The 25,839-nt window shown below is 42.8% G+C and overlaps 14 non-coding genes across 14 annotated transcripts; all 14 read right to left on the bottom strand.

Annotated features, from left to right (window-relative positions):
• Positions 1-794: 794 nt before the first annotated feature.
• trnar-ucg (transfer RNA arginine (anticodon UCG)) lies at positions 795-867 on the bottom strand. The gene has a single exon. It is a non-coding gene; the product is annotated as a tRNA-Arg (tRNA).
• A 1,857-nt stretch (positions 868-2,724) lies between these two features.
• On the bottom strand, positions 2,725-2,798 carry trnai-aau (transfer RNA isoleucine (anticodon AAU)). Its single transcript has one exon. It is a non-coding gene; the product is annotated as a tRNA-Ile (tRNA).
• A 1,395-nt stretch (positions 2,799-4,193) lies between these two features.
• On the bottom strand, positions 4,194-4,267 carry trnai-aau (transfer RNA isoleucine (anticodon AAU)). Its single transcript has one exon. It is a non-coding gene; the product is annotated as a tRNA-Ile (tRNA).
• Positions 4,268-5,672: 1,405 nt separating this feature from the next.
• On the bottom strand, positions 5,673-5,746 carry trnai-aau (transfer RNA isoleucine (anticodon AAU)). The gene has a single exon. It is a non-coding gene; the product is annotated as a tRNA-Ile (tRNA).
• A 939-nt stretch (positions 5,747-6,685) lies between these two features.
• Positions 6,686-6,758, bottom strand: trnar-ucg (transfer RNA arginine (anticodon UCG)). Its single transcript has one exon. It is a non-coding gene; the product is annotated as a tRNA-Arg (tRNA).
• Positions 6,759-8,619: 1,861 nt separating this feature from the next.
• Positions 8,620-8,693, bottom strand: trnai-aau (transfer RNA isoleucine (anticodon AAU)). The gene has a single exon. It is a non-coding gene; the product is annotated as a tRNA-Ile (tRNA).
• Positions 8,694-9,637: 944 nt separating this feature from the next.
• On the bottom strand, positions 9,638-9,710 carry trnar-ucg (transfer RNA arginine (anticodon UCG)). The gene has a single exon. It is a non-coding gene; the product is annotated as a tRNA-Arg (tRNA).
• Positions 9,711-11,114: 1,404 nt separating this feature from the next.
• On the bottom strand, positions 11,115-11,187 carry trnar-ucg (transfer RNA arginine (anticodon UCG)). Its single transcript has one exon. It is a non-coding gene; the product is annotated as a tRNA-Arg (tRNA).
• A 1,860-nt stretch (positions 11,188-13,047) lies between these two features.
• Positions 13,048-13,121, bottom strand: trnai-aau (transfer RNA isoleucine (anticodon AAU)). The gene has a single exon. It is a non-coding gene; the product is annotated as a tRNA-Ile (tRNA).
• Positions 13,122-14,068: 947 nt separating this feature from the next.
• On the bottom strand, positions 14,069-14,141 carry trnar-ucg (transfer RNA arginine (anticodon UCG)). Its single transcript has one exon. It is a non-coding gene; the product is annotated as a tRNA-Arg (tRNA).
• A 1,401-nt stretch (positions 14,142-15,542) lies between these two features.
• trnar-ucg (transfer RNA arginine (anticodon UCG)) lies at positions 15,543-15,615 on the bottom strand. Its single transcript has one exon. It is a non-coding gene; the product is annotated as a tRNA-Arg (tRNA).
• A 1,849-nt stretch (positions 15,616-17,464) lies between these two features.
• trnai-aau (transfer RNA isoleucine (anticodon AAU)) lies at positions 17,465-17,538 on the bottom strand. The gene has a single exon. It is a non-coding gene; the product is annotated as a tRNA-Ile (tRNA).
• A 2,426-nt stretch (positions 17,539-19,964) lies between these two features.
• trnar-ucg (transfer RNA arginine (anticodon UCG)) lies at positions 19,965-20,037 on the bottom strand. The gene has a single exon. It is a non-coding gene; the product is annotated as a tRNA-Arg (tRNA).
• Positions 20,038-21,898: 1,861 nt separating this feature from the next.
• On the bottom strand, positions 21,899-21,972 carry trnai-aau (transfer RNA isoleucine (anticodon AAU)). The gene has a single exon. It is a non-coding gene; the product is annotated as a tRNA-Ile (tRNA).
• Between the last annotated feature and the right edge of the window lie 3,867 nt (positions 21,973-25,839).

Below are 25,839 nucleotides of genomic sequence, written 5' to 3'. Positions count from 1 at the left end.
GTTGGAGATGAAATCATTTTAATTCAAGGAAGTGGGTCTTTGCTGATCTCATGTACTGACTTGTAATAGGGCCTCTTGTAGATTTGTTTCTTTTTTCAAATGAGCACTGCAGACAGATGGGAATTCAGATTTTTTGTAAGTAGAGATTAGGGGCAAGAAAGAAGATCAGCCACTGGCACCATCGCCTCTACGCTCTAACCTTCTCAATTGAACATCCTGGTCTTAAGAGCAGCACATTGAGTTCCGGAAGATAATTGCTATTTGTGCATACCTCTTTAGCAGTGAAGTGTGATTGATAAAACCTTTTCGTTTGAATGTTACCCTGTTTTTGCAACCTTGAAACACACGAAAAAAAAGATTTTCCAGGCACATCCAGTGAGTAAGTACAAGAAGAGCAACCACAAAGGGACTCGACCCTTCAATCTTCCGATTTGAAGTCAGATGCTTTGTCCATTAGGTCACTTGGTCTGAACTAGGGTGGGTTTCGAAAGGTTAGGGGAGCTAGGACAGTGAGGAAGGGAGACTTGATTGTAAAACAGGACATGTGAAAACTTCACAATTGTAAAGCCGATAGACAGCGTTGAAGCATTTGTGAATGTGATGTTGTGTCAGATACTCTTCGATATCATTGTGTGCATATGTACATGCAGGAAAATGTTTCTTGTGCAAAACAGCTCAGTGAGGGTGATTGATAATAGCTTCCTTTGCTTAAGTGTCACTCTGTTCCTACGACCATGAAAAACCCATGGAAGTTTGTAATTTCCAGGCACATCAAACAGAAAGGACTGGAAGCTCAACCACGAAGGGACTCGAACCCTCAATCTTCTGATCCGAAGTCAGACGCCTTGTCCATTAGGCCACGTGGTCGGAACCGAGTCTTTCAAAGGACTGAAGCCGTGCTCATTAGACTGTGTGGTCTGAACAGAGGTTTGTTTCAGGAGGCTAGAGGAGCTGGGTGAGTGAGGAAGGGAGACTTGATTGTAAAAACGTACATGTGAATAATTTTTTGAATTGCAAAACCTGTAGACAGCGTTGAACTATCTGGGAATGTGAAATTATGTGAGTATTCTTTGATATCATTAACTAAAAAGGAAATGCGGGAAAGGTTTCTTATGCAAGACAGTTCAGTCAGCAATGTTACCTGGTTGATAACTCAAAAGGCCAGGTTTATGTAGCATGTGAAAAGCAACCGTGCAGTCAGGATTAATCTTGCCTTGGAAAGAGTTGCTTGCATCGTGCTTTTCAATGGCCAGTATGGGGATGGAACCCATGACCTTGGCGTTATTAGCACCACTCTCTAACCATCTGAGCTAACCGGCCCAGCATGCTGCAAAAGAGTCATTTTCCCAGCTGCACAGCTGCGTCAATGTCTCAGTGATTTTGTCTGACATACGATGGCCCTTTCATAATGGGTGACGTCATAATCCTGTCTTTTGGACATCAGAGATGATGCAGTTCCATGGCCAAACAGTTGGAGATGAAATCATTTTAATTCAAGGAAGTGGGTCTTTGCTGATCTCATGTACTGACTTGTAATAGGGCCTCTTGTAGATTTGTTTCTTTTTTCAAATGAGCACTGCAGACAGATGGGAATTCAGATTTTTTGTAAGTAGAGATTAGGGGCAAGAAAGAAGATCAGCCACTGGCACCATCGCCTCTACGCTCTAACCTTCTCAATTGAACATCCTGGTCTTAAGAGCAGCACATTGAGTTCCGGAAGATAATTGCTATTTGTGCATACCTCTTTAGCAGTGAAGAAGTGTGATTGATAAAACCTTTTCGCTTGAATGTTACTCTGTTTTTGCAACCTTGAAACACACGGAAAAAAAGATTTTCCAGGCACATCCAGTGAGTAAGTACAAGAAGAGCAACCACAAAGGGACTCGACCCTTCAATCTTCCTATTTGAAGTCAGATGCTTTGTCCATTAGGTCACTTGGTCTGAACTAGGGTGGGTTTCGAAAAGTTAGGGGATCTAGGACAGTGAGGAAGGGAGACTTGATTGTAAAACAGGACATGTGAAAACTTCACAATTGTAAAGCCCATAGACAGCGTTGAAGCATTTGTGAATGTGATGTTGTGTCAGATACTCTTCGATATCATTGTGTGCATAAGTACATGCAGGAAAATGTTTCTTGTGCAAAACAGCTCAGTGAGGGTGATTGATAATAGCTTCCTTTGCTTAAGTGTCACTCTGTTCCTACAACCATGAAAAACCCATGGAAGTTTGTAATTTCCAGGCACATCAAACAGCAAGGACTGGAAGCTCAACCACGAAGCGACTCGAACCCTCAATCTTCTGATCCGAAGTCAGACGCCTTGTCCATTAGGCCACGTGGTCGGAACCGAGTCTTTCAAAGGACTGAAGCCGTGCTCATTAGACTGTGTGGTCTTGATCAGAGGTTTATTTCAGGAGGCTAGAGGAGCTGGGTGAGTGAGGAAGGGAGACTTGATTGTAAAAACGTACATGTGAATAATTTTTTGAATTGCAAAACCTGTAGACAGCGTTGAACTATCTGGGAATGTGAAATTATGTGAGTATTCTTTGATATCATTAACTAAAAAGGAAATGCGGGAAAGGTTTCTTATGCAAGACAGTTCAGTCAGCAATGTTACCTGGTTGATAACTCAAAAGGCCAGGTTTATGTAGCATGTGAAAAGCAAGCAACCGTGCAGTCAGGATTAATCTTGCCTTGGAAAGAGTTGCTTGCATTGTGCTTTTCAATGGCCAGTATGGGGATTGAACCCATGACCTTGGCATTATTAGCACCACGCTCTAACCATCTGAGCTAACCGGCCCAGCATGCTGCAAAAGAGTCATTTTCCCAGCTGCACAGCTGCGTCAATGTCTCAGTGATTTTGTCTGAGATACGATGGCCCTTTCATAATGGGTGACGTCATAATCCTGTCTTTTGGACATCAGAGATGATGCAGTTCCATGGCCAAACAGTTGGAGATGAAATCATTTTAATTCAAGGAAGTGGGTCTTTGCTGATCTCATGTACTGACTTGTAATAGGGCCTCTTGTAGATTTGTTTCTTTTTTCAAATGAGCACTGCAGACAGATGGGAATTCAGATTTTTTGTAAGTAGAGATTAGGGGCAAGAAAGAAGATCAGCCACTGGCACCATCGCCTCTACGCTCTAACCTTCTCAATTGAACATCCTGGTCTTAAGAGCAGCACATTGAGTTCCGGAAGATAATTGCTATTTGTGCATACCTCTTTAGCAGTGAAGAAGTGTGATTGATAAAACCTTTTCGCTTGAATGTTACCCTGTTTTTGCAACCTTGAAACACACGGAAAAAAAGATTTTCCAGGCACATCCAGTGAGTAAGTACAAGAAGAGCAACCACAAAGGGACTCGACCCTTCAATCTTCCGATTTGAAGTCAGATGCTTTGTCCATTAGGTCACTTGGTCTGAACTAGGGTGGGTTTCGAAAGGTTAGGGGAGCTAGGACAGTGAGGAAGGGAGACTTGATTGTAAAACAGGACATGTGAAAACTTCACAATTGTAAAGCCCATAGACAGCGTTGAAGCATTTGTGAATGTGATGTTGTGTCAGATACTCTTCGATATCATTGTGTGCATAAGTACATGCAGGAAAATGTTTCCTGTGCAAAACAGCTCAGTGAGGGTGATTGATAATAGCTTCCTTTGCTTAAGTGTCACTCTGTTCCTACGACCATGAAAAACCCATGGAAGTTCCAGGCACATCAAACAGAAAGGCCTGGAAGCTCAACCACGAAGCGACTCGAACTCTCAATCTTCTGATCCGAAGTCAGACGCCTTGTCCATTAGGCCACGTGGTCGGAACCGAGTCTTTCAAAGGACTGAAGCCGTGCTCATTAGACTGTGTGGTCTGAACAGAGGTTTGTTTCAGGAGGCTAGAGGAGCTGGGTGAGTGAGGAAGGGAGACTTGATTGTAAAAACGTACATGTGAATAATTTTTTGAATTGCAAAACCTGTAGACAGCGTTGAACTATCTGGGAATGTGAAATTATGTGAGTATTCTTTGATATCATTAACTAAAAAGGAAATGCAGGAAAGGTTTCTTATGCAAGACAGTTCAGTCAGCAATGTTACCTGGTTGATAACTCAAAAGGCCAGGTTTATGTAGCATGTGAAAAGCAAGCAATCGTGCAGTCAGGATTAATCTTGCCTTGGAAAGAGTTGCTTGCATCGTGCTTTTCAATGGCCAGTATGGGGATTGAACCCATGACCTTGGCGTTATTAGCACCACACTCTAACCATCTGAGCTAACCGGCCCAGCATGCTGCAAAGGAGTCATTTTCCCAGCTGCAAAGCTGCGTCAATGTCTCAGTGATTTTTGTCTGACATACGATGGCCCTTTCATAATGTGTGACGTCATAATCCTGTCTTTTGGACATCAGAGATGATGCAGTTCCATGGCCAAACAGTTGGAGATGAAATCATTTTAATTCAAGGAAGTGGGTCTTTGCTGATCTCATGTACTGACTTGTAATAGGGCCTCTTGTAGATTTGTTTCTTTTTTCAAATGAGCACTGCAGACAGATGGGAATTCAGATTTTTTGTAAGTAGAGATTAGGGGCAAGAAAGAAGATCAGCCACTGGCACCATCGCCTCTACGCTCTAACCTTCTCAATTGAACATCCTGGTCTTAAGAGCAGCACATTGAGTTCCGGAAGATAATTGCTATTTGTGCATACCTCTTTAGCAGTGAAGAAGTGTGATTGATAAAACCTTTTCGCTTGAATGTTACCCTGTTTTTGCAACCTTGAAACACACGGAAAAAAAGATTTTCCAGGCACATCCAGTGAGTAAGTACAAGAAGAGCAACCACAAAGGGACTCGACCCTTCAATCTTCCTATTTGAAGTCAGATGCTTTGTCCATTAGGTCACTTGGTCTGAACTAGGGTGGGTTTCGAAAATTTAGGGGATCTAGGACAGTGAGGAAGGGAGACTTGATTGTAAAACTGGACATGTGAAAACTTCACAATTGTAAAGCCCATAGACAGCGTTGAAGCATTTGTGAATGTGATGTTGTGTCAGATACTCTTCGATATCATTGTGTGCATAAGTACATGCAGGAAAATGTTTCTTGTGCAAAAAAGCTCAGTGAGGGTGATTGATAATAGCTTCCTTTGCTTAAGTGTCACTCTGTTCCTACAACCATGAAAAACCCATGGAAGTTTGTAATTTCCAGGCACATCAAACAGCAAGGACTGGAAGCTCAACCACGAAGCGACTCGAACCCTCAATCTTCTGATCCGAAGTCAGACGCCTTGTCCATTAGGCCACGTGGTCGGAACCGAGTCTTTCAAAGGACTGAAGTCGTGCTCATTAGACTGTGTGGTCTTGATCAGAGGTTTGTTTCAGGAGGCTAGAGGAGCTGGGTGAGTGAGGAAGGGAGACTTGATGGTAAAAACGTACATGTGAATAATTTTTTGAATTGCAAAACCTGTAGACAGCGTTGAACTATCTGGGAATGTGAAATTATGTGAGTATTCTTTGATATCATTAACTAAAAAGGAAATGCGGGAAAGGTTTCTTATGCAAGACAGTTCAGTCAGCAATGTTACCTGGTTGATAACTCAAAAGGCCAGGTTTATGTAGCATGTGAAAAGCAAGCAACCGTGCAGTCAGGATTAATCTTGCCTTGGAAAGAGTTGCTTGCATCGTGCTTTTCAATGGCCAGTATGGGGATTGAACCCATGACCTTGGCGTTATTAGCACCACGCTCTAACCATCTGAGCTAACCGGCCCAGCATGCTGCAAAAGAGTCATTTTCCCAGCTGCACAGCTGCGTCAATGTCTCAGTGATTTTGTCTGAGATACGATGGCCCTTTCATAATGGGTGACATCATAATCCTGTCTTTTGGACATCAGAGATGATGCAGTTCCATGGCCAAACAGTTGGAGATGAAATCATTTTAATTCAAGGAAGTGGGTCTTTGCTGATCTCATGTACTGACTTGTAATAGGGCCTCTTGTAGATTTGTTTCTTTTTTCAAATGAGCACTGCAGACAGATGGGAATTCAGATTTTTTGTAAGTAGAGATTAGGGGCAAGAAAGAAGATCAGCCACTGGCACCATCGCCTCTACGCTCTAACCTTCTCAATTGAACATCCTGGTCTTAAGAGCAGCACATTGAGTTCCGGAAGATAATTGCTATTTGTGCATACCTCTTTAGCAGTGAAGAAGTGTGATTGATAAAACCTTTTCGCTTGAATGTTACCCTGTTTTTGCAACCTTGAAACACACGGAAAAAAAGATTTTCCAGGCACATCCAGTGAGTAAGTACAAGAAGAGCAACCACAAAGGGACTCGACCCTTCAATCTTCCGATTTGAAGTCAGATGCTTTGTCCATTAGGTCACTTGGTCTGAACTAGGGTGGGTTTCGAAAGGTTAGGGGAGCTAGGACAGTGAGGAAGGGAGACTTGATTGTAAAACAGGACATGTGAAAACTTCACAATTGTAAAGCCCATAGACAGCGTTGAAGCATTTGTGAATGTGATGTTGTGTCAGATACTCTTCGATATCATTGTGTGCATAAGTACATGCAGGAAAATGTTTCCTGTGCAAAACAGCTCAGTGAGGGTGATTGATAATAGCTTTCTTTGCTTAAGTGTCACTCTGTTCCTACGACCATGAAAAACCCATGGAAGTTCCAGGCACATCAAACAGAAAGGACTGGAAGCTCAACCACAAAGGGACTCGAACCCTCAATCTTCTGATCCGAAGTCAGACGCCTTGTCCATTAGGCCACGTGGTCGGAACCAAGTCTTTCAAAGGACTGAAGCCGTGCTCATTAGACTGTGTGGTCTGAACAGAGGTTTGTTTCAGGAGGCTAGAGGAGCTGGGTGAGTGAGGAAGGGAGACTTGATTGTAAAAACGTACATGTGAATAATTTTTTGAATTGCAAAACCTGTAGACAGCGTTGAACTATCTGGGAATGTGAAATTATGTGAGTATTCTTTGATATCATTAACTAAAAAGGAAATGCGGGAAAGGTTTCTTATGCAAGACAGTTCAGTCAGCAATGTTACCTGGTTGATAACTCAAAAGGCCAGGTTTATGTAGCATGTGAAAAGCAAGCAACCGTGCAGTCAGGATTAATCTTGCCTTGGAAAGAGTTGCTTGCATCGTGCTTTTCAATGGCCAGTATGGGGATGGAACCCATGACCTTGGCGTTATTAGCACCACTCTCTAACCATCTGAGCTAACCGGCCCAGCATGCTGCAAAAGAGTCATTTTCCCAGCTGCACAGCTGCGTCAATGTCTCAGTGATTTTGTCTGACATACGATGGCCCTTTCATAATGGGTGACGTCATAATCCTGTCTTTTGGACATCAGAGATGATGTAGTTCCATGGCCAAACAGTTGGAAATGAAATCATTTTAATTCAAGGAAGTGGGTCTTTGCTGATCTCATGTACTGACTTGTAATAGGGCCTCTTGTAGATTTGTTTCTTTTTTCAAATGAGCACTGCAGACAGATGGGAATTCAGATTTTTTGTAAGTAGAGATTAGGGGCAAGAAAGAAGATCAGCCACTGGCACCATCGCCTCTACGCTCTAACCTTCTCAATTGAACATCCTGGTCTTAAGAGCAGCAAATTTGACTTCCGCAAGATAATTGCTATTTGTGCATACCTCTTTAGCAGTGAAGAAGTGTGATTGATAAAACCTTTTCGCTTGAATGTTACCCTGTTTCTGCAACCTTGAAACACACGGAAAAAAAGATTTTCCAGGCACATCCATTGAGTAAGTACAAGAAGAGCAACCACAAAGGGACTCGACCCTTCAATCTTCCTATTTGAAGTCAGATGCTTTGTCCATTAGGTCACTTGGTCTGAACTAGGGTGGGTTTCGAAAGGTTAGGGGAGCTAGGACAGTGAGGAAGGGAGACTTGATTGTAAAACAGGACATGTGAAAACTTCACAATTGTAAAGCCCATAGACAGCGTTGAAGCATTTGTGAATGTGATGTTGTGTCAGATACTCTTCGATATCATTGTGTGCATAAGTACATGCAGGAAAATGTTTCTTGTGCAAAACAGCTCAGTGAGGGTGATTGATAATAGCTTCCTTTGCTTAAGTGTCACTCTGTTCCTACAACCATGAAAAACCCATGGAAGTTTGTACTTTCCAGGCACATCAAACAGCAAGGACTGGAAGCTCAACCACGAAGCGACTCGAACCTTCAATCTTCTGATCCGAAGTCAGACGCCTTGTCCATTAGGCCACGTGGTCGGAACCGAGTCTTTCAAAGGACTGGAGCCGTGCTCATTAGACTGTGTGGTCTGAACAGAGGTTTGTTTCAGGAGGCTAGAGGAGCTGGGTGAGTGAAGAAGGGAGACTTGATTGTAAAAACGTACATGTGAATAATTTTTTGAATTGCAAAACCTGTAGACAGCGTTGAACTATCTGGGAATGTGAAATTATGTGAGTATTCTTTGATATCATTAACTAAAAAGGAAATGCGGGAAAGGTTTCTTATGCAAGACAGTTTAGTCAGCAATGTTACCTGGTTGATAACTCAAAAGGCCAGGTTTATGTAGCATGTGAAAAGCAAGCAACCGTGCAGTCAGGATTAATCTTGCCTTGGAAAGAGTTGCTTGCATCGTGCTTTTCAATGGCCAGTATGGGGATTGAACCCATGACCTTGGCGTTATTAGCACCACGCTCTAACCATCTGAGCTAACCGGCCCAGCATACTGCAAAAGAGTCATTTTCCCAGGTGCACAGCTGCGTCAATGTCTCAGTGATTTTGTCTGAGATACGATGGCCCTTTCATAATGGGTGACGTCATAATCCTGTCTTTTGGACATCAGAGATGATGCAGTTCCATGGCCAAACAGTTGTAGATGAAGTCATTTTAATTGAAGGAAGTGGGTCTTTGCTGATCTCATGTACTGACTTGTAATAGGGCCTCTTGTAGATTTGTTTCTTTTTTCAAATGAGCACTGCAGACAGATGGGAATTCAGATTTTTTGTAAGTAGAGATTAGGGGCAAGAAAGAAGATCAGCCACTGGCACCATCGCCTCTACGCTCTAACCTTCTCAATTGAACATCCTGGTCTTAAGAGCAGCACATTGAGTTCCGGAAGATAATTGCTATTTGTGCATACCTCTTTAGCAGTGAAGTGTGATTGATAAAACCTTTTCGTTTGAATGTTACCCTGTTTTTGCAACCTTGAAACACACGGAAAAAAAGATTTTCCAGGCACATCCAGTGAGTAAGTACAAGAAGAGCAACCACAAAGGGACTCGACCCTTCAATCTTCCTATTTGAAGTCAGATGCTTTGTCCATTAGGTCACTTGGTCTGAACTAGGGTGGGTTTCGAAAGGTTAGGGGAGCTAGGACAGTGAGGAAGGGAGACTTGATTGTAAAACAGGACATGTGAAAACTTCACAATTGTAAAGCCGATAGACAGCGTTGAAGCATTTGTGAATGTGATGTTGTGTCAGATACTCTTCGATATCATTGTGTGCATATGTACATGCAGGAAAATGTTTCTTGTGCAAAACAGCTCAGTGAGGGTGATTGATAATAGCTTCCTTTGCTTAAGTGTCACTCTGTTCCTACGACCATGAAAAACCCATGGAAGTTTGTACTTTCCAGGCACATCAAACAGAAAGGACTGGAAGCTCAACCACAAAGGGACTCGAACCCTCAATCTTCTGATCCGAAGTCAGACGCCTTGTCCATTAGGCCACGTGGTCGGAACCAAGTCTTTCAAAGGACTGAAGCCGTGCTCATTAGACTGTGTGGTCTGAACAGAGGTTTGTTTCAGGAGGCTAGAGGAGCTGGGTGAGTGAGGAAGGGAGACTTGATTGTAAAAACGTACATGTGAATAATTTTTTGAATTGCAAAACCTGTAGACAGCGTTGAACTATCTGGGAATGTGAAATTATGTGAGTATTCTTTGATATCATTAACTAAAAAGGAAATGCGGGAAAGGTTTCTTATGCAAGACAGTTCAGTCAGCAATGTTACCTGGTTGATAACTCAAAAGGCCAGGTTTATGTAGCATGTGAAAAGCAAGCAACCATGCAGTCAGGATTAATCTTGCCTTGGAAAGAGTTGCTTGCATCGTGCTTTTCAATGGCCAGTATGGGGATGGAACCCATGACCTTGGCGTTATTAGCACCACTCTCTAACCATCTGAGCTAACCGGCCCAGCATGCTCCAAAAGAGTCATTTTCCCAGCTGCACAGCTGCGTCAATGTCTCAGTGATTTTGTCTGACATACGATGGCCCTTTCATAATGGGTGACGTCATAATCCTGTCTTTTGGACATCAGAGATGATGCAGTTCCATGGCCAAACAGTTGGAGATGAAATCATTTTAATTCAAGGAAGTGGGTCTTTGCTGATCTCATGTACTGACTTGTAATAGGGCCTCTTGTAGATTTGTTTCTTTTTTCAAATGAGCACTGCAAACAGATGGGAATTCAGATTTTTTGTAAGTAGAGATTAGGGGCAAGAAAGAAGATCAGCCACTGGCACCATCGCCTCTACGCTCTAACCTTCTCAATTGAACATCCTGGTCTTAAGAGCAGCACATTGAGTTCCGGAAGATAATTGCTATTTGTGCATACCTCTTTAGCAGTGAAGAAGTGTGATTGATAAAACCTTTTGGCTTGAATGTTACCCAGTTTTTGCAACCTTGAAACACACGGAAAAAAAGATTTTCCAGGCACATCCAGTGAGTAAGTACAAGAAGAGCAACCACAAAGGGACTCGACCCTTCAATCTTCCTATTTGAAGTCAGATGCTTTGTCCATTAGGTCACTTGGTCTGAACTAGGGTGGGTTTCGAAAGGTTAGGGGAGCTAGGACAGTGAGGAAGGGAGACTTGATTGTAAAACAGGACATGTGAAAACTTCACAATTGTAAAGCCCATAGACAGCGTTGAAGCATTTGTGAATGTGATGTTGTGTCAGATACTCTTCGATATCATTGTGTGCATATGTACATGCAGGAAAATGTTTCTTGTGCAAAACAGCTCAGTGAGGGTGATTGATAATAGCTTCCTTTGCTTAAGTATCACTCTGTTCCTACGACCATGAAAAACCCATGGAAGTTTGTACTTTCCAGGCACATCAAACAGCAAGGACTGGAAGCTCAACCACAAAGGGACTCAAACCCTCAATCTTCTGATCCGAAGTCAGACGCCTTGTCCATTAGGCCACGTGGTCGGAACCGAGTCTTTCAAAGGACTGAAGCCGTGCTCATTAGACTGTGTGGTCTGAACAGAGGTTTGTTTCAGGAGGCTAGAGGAGCTGGGTGAGTGAGGAAGGGAGACTTGATTGTAAAAACGTACATGTGAATAATTTTTTGAATTGCAAAACCTGTAGACAGCGTTGAACTATCTGGGAATGTGAAATTATGTGAGTATTCTTTGATATCATTAACTAAAAAGGAAATGCGGGAAAGGTTTCTTATGCAAGACAGTTCAGTCAGCAATGTTACCTGGTTGATAACTCAAAAGGCCAGGTTTATGTAGCATGTGAAAAGCAAGCAACCGTGCAGTCAGGATTAATCTTGCCTTGGAAAGAGTTGCTTGCATCGTGCTTTTCAATGGCCAGTATGGGGATGGAACCCATGACCTTGGCGTTATTAGCACCACTCTCTAACCATCTGAGCTAACCGGCCCAGCATGCTGCAACAGAGTCATTTTCCCAGCTGCACAGCTGCGTCAATGTCTCAGTGATTTTGTCTGACATACGATGGCCCTTTCATAATGGGTGACGTCATAATCCTGTCTTTTGGACATCAGAGATGATGTAGTTCCATGGCCAAACAGTTGGAGATGAAATCATTTTAATTCAAGGAAGTGGGTCTTTGCTGATCTCATGTACTGACTTGTAATAGGGCCTCTTGTAGATTTGTTTCTTTTTTCAAATGAGCACTGCAGACAGATGGGAATTCAGATTTTTTGTAAGTAGAGATTAGGGGCAAGAAAGAAGATCAGCCACTGGCACCATCGCCTCTACGCTCTAACCTTCTCAATTGAACATCCTGGTCTTAAGAGCAGCACATTGACTTCGGGAAGATAATTGCTATTTGTGCATACCTCTTTAGCAGTGAAGAAGTGTGATTGATAAAACCTTTTGGCTTGAATGTTACCCAGTTTTTGCAACCTTGAAACACACGGAAAAAAAGATTTTCCAGGCACACCCAGTGAGTAAGTACAAGAAGAGCAACCACAAAGGGACTCGACCCTTCAATCTTCCTATTTGAAGTCAGATGCTTTGTCCATTAGGTCACTTGGTCTGAACTAGGGTGGGTTTCGAAAGGTTAGGGGAGCTAGGACAGTGAGGAAGGGGGACTTGATTGTAAAACAGGACATGGGAAAACTTCACAATTGTAAAGCCCATAGACAGCGTTGAAGCATTTGTGAATGTGATGTTGTGTCAGATACTCTTTGATATCGTTGTGTGCATATGTACATGCAGGAAAATGTTTCTTGTGCAAAACAGCTCAGTGAGGGTGATTGATAATAGCTTCCTTTGCTTACGTGTCACTCTGTTCCTACGACCATGAAAACCCCATGGAAGTTTGTACTTTCCAGGCACATCAAACAGAAAGGACTGGAAGGTCAACCACGAAAGGACTCGAACCCTCAATCTTCTGATCCAAAGTCAGAAGCCTTGTCCATTAGGCCACGTGGTCGGAACCGAGTCTTTCAAAGGACTGAAGCCGTGCTCATTAGACTGTGTGGTCTGAACAGAGGTTTGTTTCAGGAGGCTAGAGGAGCTGGGTGAGTGAGGAAGGGAGACTTGATTGTAAAAACGTACATGTGAATAATTTTTTGAATTGCAAAACCTGTAGACAGCGTTGAACTATCTGGGAATGTGAAATTATGTGAGTATTCTTTGATATCATTAACTAAAAAGGAAATGCGGGAAAGGTTTCTTATGCAAGACAGTTCAGTCAGCAATGTTACCTGGTTGATAACTCAAAAGGCCAGGTTTATGTAGCATGTGAAAAGCAAGCAACCGTGCAGTCAGGATTAATCTTGCCTTGGAAAGAGTTGCTTGCATCGTGCTTTTCAATGGCCAGTATGGGGATTGAACCCATGACCTTGGCGTTATTAGCACCACGCTCTAACCATCTGAGCTAACCGGCCCAGCATGCTGCAAAAGAGTCATTTTCCCAGCTGCACAGCTGCGACAATGTCTCAGTGATTTTGTCTGACATACGATGGCCCTTTCATAATGGGTGACGTCATAATCCTTTCTTTTGGACATCAGAGATGATGCAGTTCCATGGCCAAACAGTTGGAGATGAAATCATTTTAATTCAAGGAAGTGGGTCTTTGCTGATCTCATGTACTGACTTGTAATAGGGCCTCTTGTAGATTTGTTTCTTTTTTCAAATGAGCACTGCAGACAGATGGGAATTCAAATTTTTTGTAAGTAGAGATTAGGGGCAAGAAAGAAGATCAGCCACTGGCACCATCGCCTCTACGCTCTAACCTTCTCAATTGAACATCCTGGTCTTAAGAGCAGCACATTGAGTTCCGGAAGATAATTGCTATTTGTGCATACCTCTTTAGCAGTGAAGAAGTGTGATTGATAAAACCTTTTCGCTTGAATGTTACCCAGTTTTTGCAACCTTGAAACACACGGAAAAAAAGATTTTCCAGGCACATCCATTGAGTAAGTACAAGAAGAGCAACCACAAAGGGACTCGACCCTTCAATCTTCCTATTTGAAGTCAGATGCTTTGTCCATTAGGTCACTTGGTCTGAACTAGGGTGGGTTTCGAAAGGTTAGGGGAGCTAGGACAGTGAGGAAGGGAGACTTGATTGTAAAACAGGACATGTGAAAACTTCACAATTGTAAAACCGATAGACAGCGTTGAAGCATTTGTGAATGTGATGTTGTGTCAGATACTCTTCCATATCATTGTGTGCATATGTACATGCAGGAAAATGTTTCTTGTGCAAAACAGCTCAGTGAGGGTGATTGATAATAGCTTCCTTTGCTTAAGTGTCACTCTGTTCCTACGACCATGAAAAACCCATGGAAGTTTGTACTTTCCAGGCACATCAAACAGAAAGGACTGGAAGCTCAACCACAAAGGGACTCGAACCCTCAATCTTCTGATCCGAAGTCAGACGCCTTGTCCATTAGGCCACGTGGTCAGAACCGAGTCTTTCAAAGGACTGGAGCCGTGCTCATTAGACTGTGTGGTCTGAACAGAGGTTTGTTTCAGGAGGCTAGAGGAGCTGGGTGAGTGAGGAAGGGAGACTTGATTGTAAAAACGTACATGTGAATAATTTTTTGAATTGCAAAACCTGTAGACAGCGTTGAACTATCTGGGAATGTGAAATTATGTGAGTATTCTTTGATATCATTAACTAAAAAGGAAATGCGGGAAAGGTTTCTTATGCAAGACAGTTCAGTCAGCAATGTTACCTGGTTGATAACTCAAAAGGCCAGGTTTATGTAGCATGTGAAAAGCAAGCAACCGTGCAGTCAGGATTAATCTTGCCTTGGAAAGAGTTGCTTGCATCGTGCTTTTCAATGGCCAGTATGGGGATGGAACCCATGACCTTGGCGTTATTAGCACCACTCTCTAACCATCTGAGCTAACCGGCCCAGCATGCTGCAAAAGAGTCATTTTCCCAGCTGCACAGCTGCGTCAATGTCTCAGTGATTTTGTCTGAGATACGATGGCCCTTTCATAATGGGTGACGTCATAATCCTGTCTTTTGGACATCAGAGATGATGCAGTTCCATGGCCAAACAGTTGGAGATGAAATCATTTTAATTCAAGGAAGTGGGTCTTTGCTGATCTCATGTACTGACTTGTAATAGGGCCTCTTGTAGATTTGTTTCTTTTTTCAAATGAGCACTGCAGACAGATGGGAATTCAGATTTTTTGTAAGTAGAGATTAGGGGCAAGAAAGAAGATCAGCCACTGGCACCATCGCCTCTACGCTCAAACCTTCTCAATTGAACATCCTGGTCTTAAGAGCAGCACATTGAGTTCCGGAAGATAATTGCTATTTGTGCATACCTCTTTAGCAGTGAAGTGTGATTGATAAAACCTTTTCGTTTGAATGTTACCCTGTTTTTGCAACCTTGAAACACACGAAAAAAAAGATTTTCCAGGCACATCCAGTGAGTAAGAACAAGAAGAGCAACCACAAAGGGACTCGACCCTTCAATCTTCCGATTTGAAGTCAGATGCTTTGTCCATTAGGTCACTTGGTCTGAACTAGGGTGGGTTTCGAAAGGTTAGGGGAGCTAGGACAGTGAGGAAGGGAGACTTGATTGTAAAACAGGACATGTGAAAACTTCACAATTGTAAAGCCGATAGACAGCGTTGAAGCATTTGTGAATGTGATGTTGTGTCAGATACTCTTCGATATCATTGTGTGCATATGTACATGCAGGAAAATGTTTCTTGTGCAAAACAGCTCAGTGAGGGTGATTGATAATAGCTTCCTTTGCTTAAGTGTCACTCTGTTCCTACGACCATGAAAAACCCATGGAAGTTTGTAATTTCCAGGCACATCAAACAGAAAGGACTGGAAGCTCAACCACGAAGGGACTCGAACCCTCAATCTTCTGATCCGAAGTCAGACGCCTTGTCCATTAGGCCACGTGGTCGGAACCGAGTCTTTCAAAGGACTGAAGCCGTGCTCATTAGACTGTGTGGTCTGAACAGAGGTTTGTTTCAGGAGGCTAGAGGAGCTGGGTGAGTGAGGAAGGGAGACTTGATTGTAAAAACGTACATGTGAATAATTTTTTGAATTGCAAAACCTGTAGACAGCGTTGAACTATCTGGGAATGTGAAATTATGTGAGTATTCTTTGATATCATTAACTAAAAAGGAAATGCGGGAAAGGTTTCTTATGCAAGACAGTTCAGTCAGCAATGTTACCTGGTTGATAACTCAAAAGGCCAGGTTTATGTAGCATGTGAAAAGCAACCGTGCAGTCAGGATTAATCTTGCCTTGGAAAGAGTTGCTTGCATCGTGCTTTTCAATGGCCAGTATGGGGATGGAACCCATGACCTTGGCGTTATTAGCACCACTCTCTAACCATCTGAGCTAACCGGCCCAGCATGCTGCAAAAGAGTCATTTTCCCAGCTGCACAGCTGCGTCAATGTCTCAGTGATTTTGTCTGACATACGATGGCCCTTTCATAATGGGTGACGTCATAATCCTGTCTTTTGGACATCAGAGATGATGCAGTTCCATGGCCAAACAGTTGGAGATGAAATCATTTTAATTCAAGGAAGTGGGTCTTTGCTGATCTCATGTACTGACTTGTAATAGGGCCTCTTGTAGATTTGTTTCTTTTTTCAAATGAGCACTGCAGACAGATGGGAATTCAGATTTTTTGTAAGTAGAGATTAGGGGCAAGAAAGAAGATCAGCCACTGGCACCATCGCCTCTACGCTCTAACCTTCTCAATTGAACATCCTGGTCTTAAGAGCAGCACATTGAGTTCCGGAAGATAATTGCTATTTGTGCATACCTCTTTAGCAGTGAAGAAGTGTGATTGATAAAACCTTTTCGCTTGAATGTTACCCTGTTTTTGCAACCTTGAAACACACGGAAAAAAATGATTTTCCAGGCACATCCAGTGATTAAGTACAAGAAGAGCAACCACAAAGGGACTCGACCCTTCAATCTTCCTATTTGAAGTCAGATGCTTTGTCCATTAGGTCACTTGGTCTGAACTAGGGTGGGTTTCGAAAAGTTAGGGGATCTAGGACAGTGAGGAAGGGAGACTTGATTGTAAAACAGGACATGTGAAAACTTCACAATTGTAAAGCCCATAGACAGCGTTGAAGCATTTGTGAATGTGATGTTGTGTCAGATACTCTTCGATATCATTGTGTGCATAAGTACATGCAGGAAAATGTTTCTTGTGCAAAACAGCTCAGTGAGGGTGATTGATAATAGCTTCCTTTGCTTAAGTGTCACTCTGTTCCTACGACCATGAAAAACCCATGGAAGTTCCAGGCACATCAAACAGAAAGGCCTGGAAGCTCAACCACGAAGCGACTCGAACTCTCAATCTTCTGATACGAAGTCAGACGCCTTGTCCATTAGGCCACGTGGTCGGAACCGAGTCTTTCAAAGGACTGAAGCCGTGCTCATTAGACTGTGTGGTCTGAACAGAGGTTTGTTTCAGGAGGCTAGAGGAGCTGGGTGAGTGAGGAAGGGAGACTTGATTGTAAAAACGTACATGTGAATAATTTTTTGAATTGCAAAACCTGTAGACAGCGTTGAACTATCTGGGAATGTGAAATTATGTGAGTATTCTTTGATATCATTAACTAAAAAGGAAATGCGGGAAAGGTTTCTTATGCAAGACAGTTCAGTCAGCAATGTTACCTGGTTGATAACTCAAAAGGCCAGGTTTATGTAGCATGTGAAAAGCAAGCAATCGTGCAGTCAGGATTAATCTTGCCTTGGAAAGAGTTGCTTGCATCGTGCTTTTCAATGGCCAGTATGGGGATTGAACCCATGACCTTGGCGTTATTAGCACCACACTCTAACCATCTGAGCTAACCGGCCCAGCATGCTGCAAAGGAGTCATTTTCCCAGCTGCAAAGCTGCGTCAATGTCTCAGTGATTTTTGTCTGACATACGATGGCCCTTTCATAATGGGTGACGTCATAATCCTGTCTTTTGGACATCAGAGATGATGCAGTTCCATGGCCAAACAGTTGGAGATGAAATCATTTTAATTCAAGGAAGTGGGTCTTTGCTGATCTCATGTACTGACTTGTAATAGGGCCTCTTGTAGATTTGTTTCTTTTTTCAAATGAGCACTGCAGACAGATGGGAATTCAGATTTTTTGTAAATAGAGATTAGGGGCAAGAAAGAAGATCAGCCACTGGCACCATCGCCTCTACGCTCTAACCTTCTCAATTGAACATCCTGGTCTTAAGAGCAGCACATTGAGTTCCGGAAGATAATTGCTATTTGTGCATACCTCTTTAGCAGTGAAGAAGTGTGATTGATAAAACCTTTTCGCTTGAATGTTACCCTGTTTTTGCAACCTTGAAACACACGGAAAAAAAGATTTTCCAGGCACATCCAGTGAGTAAGTACAAGAAGAGCAACCACAAAGGGACTCGACCCTTCAATCTTCCTATTTGAAGTCAGATGCTTTGTCCATTAGGTCACTTGGTCTGAACTAGGGTGGGTTTCGAAAAGTTAGGGGATCTAGGACAGTGAGGAAGGGAGACTTGATTGTAAAACTGGACATGTGAAAACTTCACAATTGTAAAGCCCATAGACAGCGTTGAAGCATTTGTGAATGTGATGTTGTGTCAGATACTCTTCGATATCATTGTGTGCATAAGTACATGCAGGAAAATGTTTCTTGTGCAAAAAAGCTCAGTGAGGGTGATTGATAATAGCTTCCTTTGCTTAAGTGTCACTCTGTTCCTACAACCATGAAAAACCCATGGAAGTTTGTAATTTCCAGGCACATCAAACAGCAAGGACTGGAAGCTCAACCACGAAGCGACTCGAACCCTCAATCTTCTGATCCGAAGTCAGACGCCTTGTCCATTAGGCCACGTGGTCGGAACCGAGTCTTTCAAAGGACTGAAGTCGTGCTCATTAGACTGTGTGGTCTTGATCAGAGGTTTGTTTCAGGAGGCTAGAGGAGCTGGGTGAGTGAGGAAGGGAGACTTGATGGTAAAAACGTACATGTGAATAATTTTTTGAATTGCAAAACCTGTAGACAGCGTTGAACTATCTGGGAATGTGAAATTATGTGAGTATTCTTTGATATCATTAACTAAAAAGGAAATGCGGGAAAGGTTTCTTATGCAACACAGTTCAGTCAGCAATGTTACCTGGTTGATAACTCAAAAGGCCAGGTTTATGTAGCATGTGAAAAGCAAGCAACCGTGCAGTCAGGATTAATCTTGCCTTGGAAAGAGTTGCTTGCATCGTGCTTTTCAATGGCCAGTATGGGGATTGAACCCATGACCTTGGCGTTATTAGCACCACTCTCTAATCATCTGAGCTAACCGGCCCAGCATGCTGCAAAAGAGTCATTTTCCCAGCTGCACAGCTGCGTCAATGTCTCAGTGATTTTGTCTGAGATACGATGGCCCTTTCATAATGGGTGACATCATAATCCTGTCTTTTGGACATCAGAGATGATGCAGTTCCATGGCCAAACAGTTGGAGATGAAATCATTTTAATTCAAGGAAGTGGGTCTTTGCTGATCTCATGTACTGACTTGTAATAGGGCCTCTTGTAGATTTGTTTCTTTTTTCAAATGAGCACTGCAGACAGATGGGAATTCAGATTTTTTGTAAGTAGAGATTAGGGGCAAGAAAGAAGATCAGCCACTGGCACCATCGCCTCTACGCTCTAACCTTCTCAATTGAACATCCTGGTCTTAAGAGCAGCACATTGAGTTCCGGAAGATAATTGCTATTTGTGCATACCTCTTTAGCAGTGAAGAAGTGTGATTGATAAAACCTTTTCGCTTGAATGTTACCCTGTTTTTGCAACCTTGAAACACACGGAAAAAAAGATTTTCCAGGCACATCCAGTGAGTAAGTACAAGAAGAGCAACCACAAAGGGACTCGACCCTTCAATCTTCCGATTTGAAGTCAGATGCTTTGTCCATTAGGTCACTTGGTCTGAACTAGGGTGGGTTTCGAAAGGTTAGGGGAGCTAGGACAGTGAGGAAGGGAGACTTGATTGTAAAACAGGACATGTGAAAACTTCACAATTGTAAAGCCCATAGACAGCGTTGAAGCATTTGTGAATGTGATGTTGTGTCAGATACTCTTCGATATCATTGTGTGCATAAGTACATGCAGGAAAATGTTTCCTGTGCAAAACAGCTCAGTGAGGGTGATTGATAATAGCTTCCTTTGCTTAAGTGTCACTCTGTTCCTACGACCATGAAAAACCCATGGAAGTTTGTACTTTCCAGGCACATCAAACAGAAAGGACTGGAAGCTCAACCACAAAGGGACTCGAACCCTCAATCTTCTGATCCGAAGTCAGACGCCTTGTCCATTAGGCCACGTGGTCGGAACCAAGTCTTTCAAAGGACTGAAGCCGTGCTCATTAGACTGTGTGGTCTGAACAGAGGTTTGTTTCAGGAGGCTAGAGGAGCTGGGTGAGTGAGGAAGGGAGACTTGATTGTAAAAACGTACATGTGAATAATTTTTTGAATTGCAAAACCTGTAGACAGCGTTGAACTATCTGGGAATGTGAAATTATGTGAGTATTCTTTGATATCATTAACTAAAAAGGAAATGCGGGAAAGGTTTCTTATGCAAGACAGTTCAGTCAGCAATGTTACCTGGTTGATAACTCAAAAGGCCAGGTTTATGTAGCATGTGAAAAGCAAGCAACCGTGCAGTCAGGATTAATCTTGCCTTGGAAAGAGTTGCTTGCATCGTGCTTTTCAATGGCCAGTATGGGGATGGAACCCATGACCTTGGCGTTATTAGCACCACTCTCTAACCATCTGAGCTAACCGGCCCAGCATGCTGCAAAAGAGTCATTTTCCCAGCTGCACAGCTGCGTCAATGTCTCAGTGATTTTGTCTGACATACGATGGCCCTTTCATAATGGGTGACGTCATAATCCTGTCTTTTGGACATCAGAGATGATGTAGTTCCATGGCCAAACAGTTGGAAATGAAATCATTTTAATTCAAGGAAGTGGGTCTTTGCTGATCTCATGTACTGACTTGTAATAGGGCCTCTTGTAGATTTGTTTCTTTTTTCAAATGAGCACTGCAGACAGATGGGAATTCAGATTTTTTGTAAGTAGAGATTAGGGGCAAGAAAGAAGATCAGCCACTGGCACCATCGCCTCTACGCTCTAACCTTCTCAATTGAACATCCTGGTCTTAAGAGCAGCAAATTTGACTTCCGCAAGATAATTGCTATTTGTGCATACCTCTTTAGCAGTGAAGAAGTGTGATTGATAAAACCTTTTCGCTTGAATGTTACCCTGTTTCTGCAACCTTGAAACACACCGAAAAAAAGATTTTCCAGGCACATCCATTGAGTAAGTACAAGAAGAGCAACCACAAAGGGACTCGACCCTTCAATCTTCCTATTTGAAGTCAGATGCTTTGTCCATTAGGTCACTTGGTCTGAACTAGGGTGGGTTTCGAAAGGTTAGGGGAGCTAGGACAGTGAGGAAGGGAGACTTGATTGTAAAACAGGACATGTGAAAACTTCACAATTGTAAAGCCCATAGACAGCGTTGAAGCATTTGTGAATGTGATGTTGTGTCAGATACTCTTCGATATCATTGTGTGCATAAGTACATGCAGGAAAATGTTTCCTGTGCAAAACAGCTCAGTGAGGGTGATTGATAATAGCTTCCTTTGCTTAAGTGTCACTCTGTTCCTACAACCATGAAAAACCCATGGAAGTTTGTACTTTCCAGGAACATCAAAGAGCAAGGACTGGAAGCTCAACCACGAAGCGACTCGAACCCTCAATCTTCTGATACGAAGTCAGAGGCCTTGTCCATTAGGCCACGTGGTCGGAACCGAGTCTTTCAAAGGACTGAAGCCGTGCTCATTAGACTGTGTGGTCTGAACAGAGGTTTGTTTCAGGAGGCTAGAGGAGCTGGGTGAGTGGGGAAGGGAGACTTGATTGTAAAAACGTACATGTGAATAATTTTTTGAATTGCAAAACCTGTAGACAGCGTTGAACTATCTGGGAATGTGAAATTATGTGAGTATTCTTTGATATCATTAACTAAAAAGGAAATGCGGGAAAGGTTTCTTATGCAAGACAGTTCAGTCAGCAATGTTACCTGGTTGATAACTCAAAAGGCCAGGTTTATGTAGCATGTGAAAAGCAAGCAACCGTGCAGTCAGGATTAATCTTGCCTTGGAAAGAGTTGCTTGCATCGTGCTTTTCAATGGCCAGTATGGGGATTGAACCCATGACCTTGGCGTTATTAGCACCACGCTCTAACCATCTGAGCTAACCGGCCCAGCATGCTGCAAAAGAGTCATTTTCCCAGCTGCACAGCTGCGTCAATGTCTCAGTGATTTTGTCTGAGATACGATGGCCCTTTCATAATGGGTGACGTCATAATCCTGTCTTTTGGACATCAGAGATGATGCAGTTCCATGGCCAAACAGTTGGAGATGAAATCATTTTAATTCAAGGAAGTGGGTCTTTGCTGATCTCATGTACTGACTTGTAATAGGGCCTCTTGTAGATTTGTTTCTTTTTTCAAATGAGCACTGCAGACAGATGGGAATTCAGATTTTTTGTAAGTAGAGATTAGGGGCAAGAAAGAAGATCAGCCACTGGCACCATCGCCTCTACGCTCTAACCTTCTCAATTGAACATCCTGGTCTTAAGAGCAGCACATTGACTTCCGGAAGATAATTGCTATTTGTGCATACCTCTTTAGCAGTGAAGAAGTGTGATTGATAAAACCTTTTCGCTTGAATGTTACCCTGTTTCTGCAACCTTGAAACACACGGAAAAAAAGATTTTCCAGGCACATCCATTGAGTAAGTACAAGAAGAGCAACCACAAAGGGACTCGACCCTTCAATCTTCCTATTTGAAGTCAGATGCTTTGTCCATTAGGTCACTTGGTCTGAACTAGGGTGGGTTTCGAAAGGTTAGGGGAGCTAGGACAGTGAGGAAGGGAGACTTGATTGTAAAACAGGACATGTGAAAACTTCACAATTGTAAAGCCCATAGACAGCGTTGAAGCATTTGTGAATGTGATGTTGTGTCAGATACTCTTCGATATCATTGTGTGCATAAGTACATGCAGGAAAATGTTTCTTGTGCAAAACAGCTCAGTGAGGGTGATTGATAATAGCTTCCTTTGCTTAAGTGTCACTCTGTTCCTACAACCATGAAAAACCCATGGAAGTTTGTACTTTCCAGGCACATCAAACAGCAAGGACTGGAAGCTCAACCACGAAGCGACTCGAACCTTCAATCTTCTGATCCGAAGTCAGACGCCTTGTCCATTAGGCCACGTGGTCGGAACCGAGTCTTTCAAAGGACTGGAGCCGTGCTCATTAGACTGTGTGGTCTGAACAGAGGTTTGTTTCAGGAGGCTAGAGGAGCTGGGTGAGTGAGGAAGGGAGACTTGATTGTAAAAACGTACATGTGAATAATTTTTTGAATTGCAAAACCTGTAGACAGCGTTGAACTATCTGGGAATGTGAAATTATGTGAGTATTCTTTGATATCATTAACTAAAAAGGAAATGCGGGAAAGGTTTCTTATGCAAGACAGTTCAGTCAGCAATGTTACCTGGTTGATAACTCAAAAGGCCAGGTTTATGTAGCATGTGAAAAGCAAGCAACCGTGCAGTCAGGATTAATCTTGCCTTGGAAAGAGTTGCTTGCATCGTGCTTTTCAATGGCCAGTATGGGGATGGAACCCATGACCTTGGCGTTATTAGCACCACTCTCTAACCATCTGAGCTAACCGGCCCAGCATGATGCAAAAGAGTCATTTTCCCAGCTGCACAGCTGCGTCAATGTCTCAGTGATTTTGTCTGACATACGATGGCCCTTTCATAATGGGTGACGTCATAATCCTGTCTTTTGGACATCAGAGATGATGCAGTTCCATGGCCAAACAGTTGGAGATGAAATCATTTTAATTCAAGGAAGTGGGTCTTTGCTGATCTCATGTACTGACTTGTAATAGGGCCTCTTGTAGATTTGTTTCTTTTTTCAAATGAGCACTGCAGACAGATGGGAATTCAGATTTTTTGTAAGTAGAGATTAGGGGCAAGAAAGAAGATCAGCCACTGGCACCATCGCCTCTACGCTCTAACCTTCTCAATTGAACATCCTGGTCTTAAGAGCAGCACATTGACTTCCGGAAGATAATTGCTATTTGTGCATACCTCTTTAGCAGTGAAGAAGTGTGATTGATAAAACCTTTTCGCTTGAATGTTACCCTGTTTCTGCAACCTTGAAACACACGGAAAAAAAGATTTTCCAGGCACATCCATTGAGTAAGTACAAGAAGAGCAACTACAAAGGGACTCGACCCTTCAATCTTCCTATTTGAAGTCAGATGCTTTGTCCATTAGGTCACTTGGTCTGAACTAGGGTGGGTTTCGAAAGGTTAGGGGAGCTAGGACAGTGAGGAAGGGAGACTTGATTGTAAAACAGGACATGTGAAAACTTCACAATTGTAAAGCCCATAGACAGCGTTGAAGCATTTGTGAATGTGATGTTGTGTCAGATACTCTTCGATATCATTGTGTGCATAAGTACATGCAGGAAAATGTTTCTTGTGCAAAACAGCTCAGTGAGGGTGATTGATAATAGCTTCCTTTGCTTAAGTGTCACTCTGTTCCTACAACCATGAAAAACCCATGGAAGTTTGTACTTTCCAGGCACATCAAACAGCAAGGACTGGAAGCTCAACCACGAAGCGACTCGAACCCTCAATCTTCTGATCCGAAGTCAGACGCCTTGTCCATTAGGCCACGTGGTCGGAACCGAGTCTTTCAAAGGACTGGAGCCGTGCTCATTAGACTGTGTGGTCTGAACAGAGGTTTGTTTCAGGAGGCTAGAGGAGCTGGGTGAGTGAGGAAGGGAGACTTGATTGTAAAAACGTACATGTGAATAATTTTTTGAATTGCAAAACCTGTAGACAGCGTTGAACTATCTGGGAATGTGAAATTATGTGAGTATTCTTTGATATCATTAACTAAAAAGGAAATGCGGGAAAGGTTTCTTATGCAAGACAGTTCAGTCAGCAATGTTACCTGGTTGATAACTCAAAAGGCCAGGTTTATGTAGCATGTGAAAAGCAAGCAACCGTGCAGTCAGGATTAATCTTGCCTTGGAAAGAGTTGCTTGCATCGTGCTTTTCAATGGCCAGTATGGAGATGGAACCCATGACCTTGGCGTTATTAGCACCACTCTCTAACCATCTGAGCTAACCGGCCCAGCATGATGCAAAAGAGTCATTTTCCCAGCTGCACAGCTGCGTCAATGTCTCAGTGATTTTGTCTGACATACGATGGCCCTTTCATAATGGGTGACGTCATAATCCTGTCTTTTGGACATCAGAGATGATGCAGTTCCATGGCCAAACAGTTGGAGATGAAATCATTTTAATTCAAGGAAGTGGGTCTTTGCTGATCTCATGTACTGACTTGTAATAGGGCCTCTTGTAGATTTGTTTCTTTTTTCAAATGAGCACTGCAGACAGATGGGAATTCAGATTTTTTGTAAGTAGAGATTAGGGGCAAGAAAGAAGATCAGCCACTGGCACCATCGCCTCTACGCTCTAACCTTCTCAATTGAACATCCTGGTCTTAAGAGCAGCACATTGAGTTCCGGAAGATAATTGCTATTTGTGCATACCTCTTTAGCAGTGAAGAAGTGTGATTGATAAAACCTTTTCGCTTGAATGTTACCCTGTTTTTGCAACCTTGAAACACACGGAAAAAAAGATTTTCCAGGCACATCCAGTGAGTAAGTACAAGAAGAGCAACCACAAAGGGACTCGACCCTTCAATCTTCCTATTTGAAGTCAGATGCTTTGTCCATTAGGTCACTTGGTCTGAACTAGGGTGGGTTTCGAAAAGTTAGGGGATCTAGGACAGTGAGGAAGGGAGACTTGATTGTAAAACAGGACATGTGAAAACTTCACAATTGTAAAGCCCATAGACAGCGTTGAAGCATTTGTGAATGTGATGTTGTGTCAGATACTCTTCGATATCATTGTGTGCATAAGTACATGCAGGAAAATGTTTCTTGTGCAAAACAGCTCAGTGAGGGTGATTGATAATAGCTTCCTTTGCTTAAGTGTCACTCTGTTCCTACAACCATGAAAAACCCATGGAAGTTTGTAAT

This window comes from Channa argus, unplaced genomic scaffold (assembly GCF_033026475.1).
Source record: "Channa argus isolate prfri unplaced genomic scaffold, Channa argus male v1.0 Contig035, whole genome shotgun sequence".
In the NCBI taxonomy this organism is placed as follows: Eukaryota; Metazoa; Chordata; class Actinopteri; order Anabantiformes; family Channidae; genus Channa; species Channa argus.
This window is presented reverse-complemented; position numbering and strand designations above follow the sequence as displayed.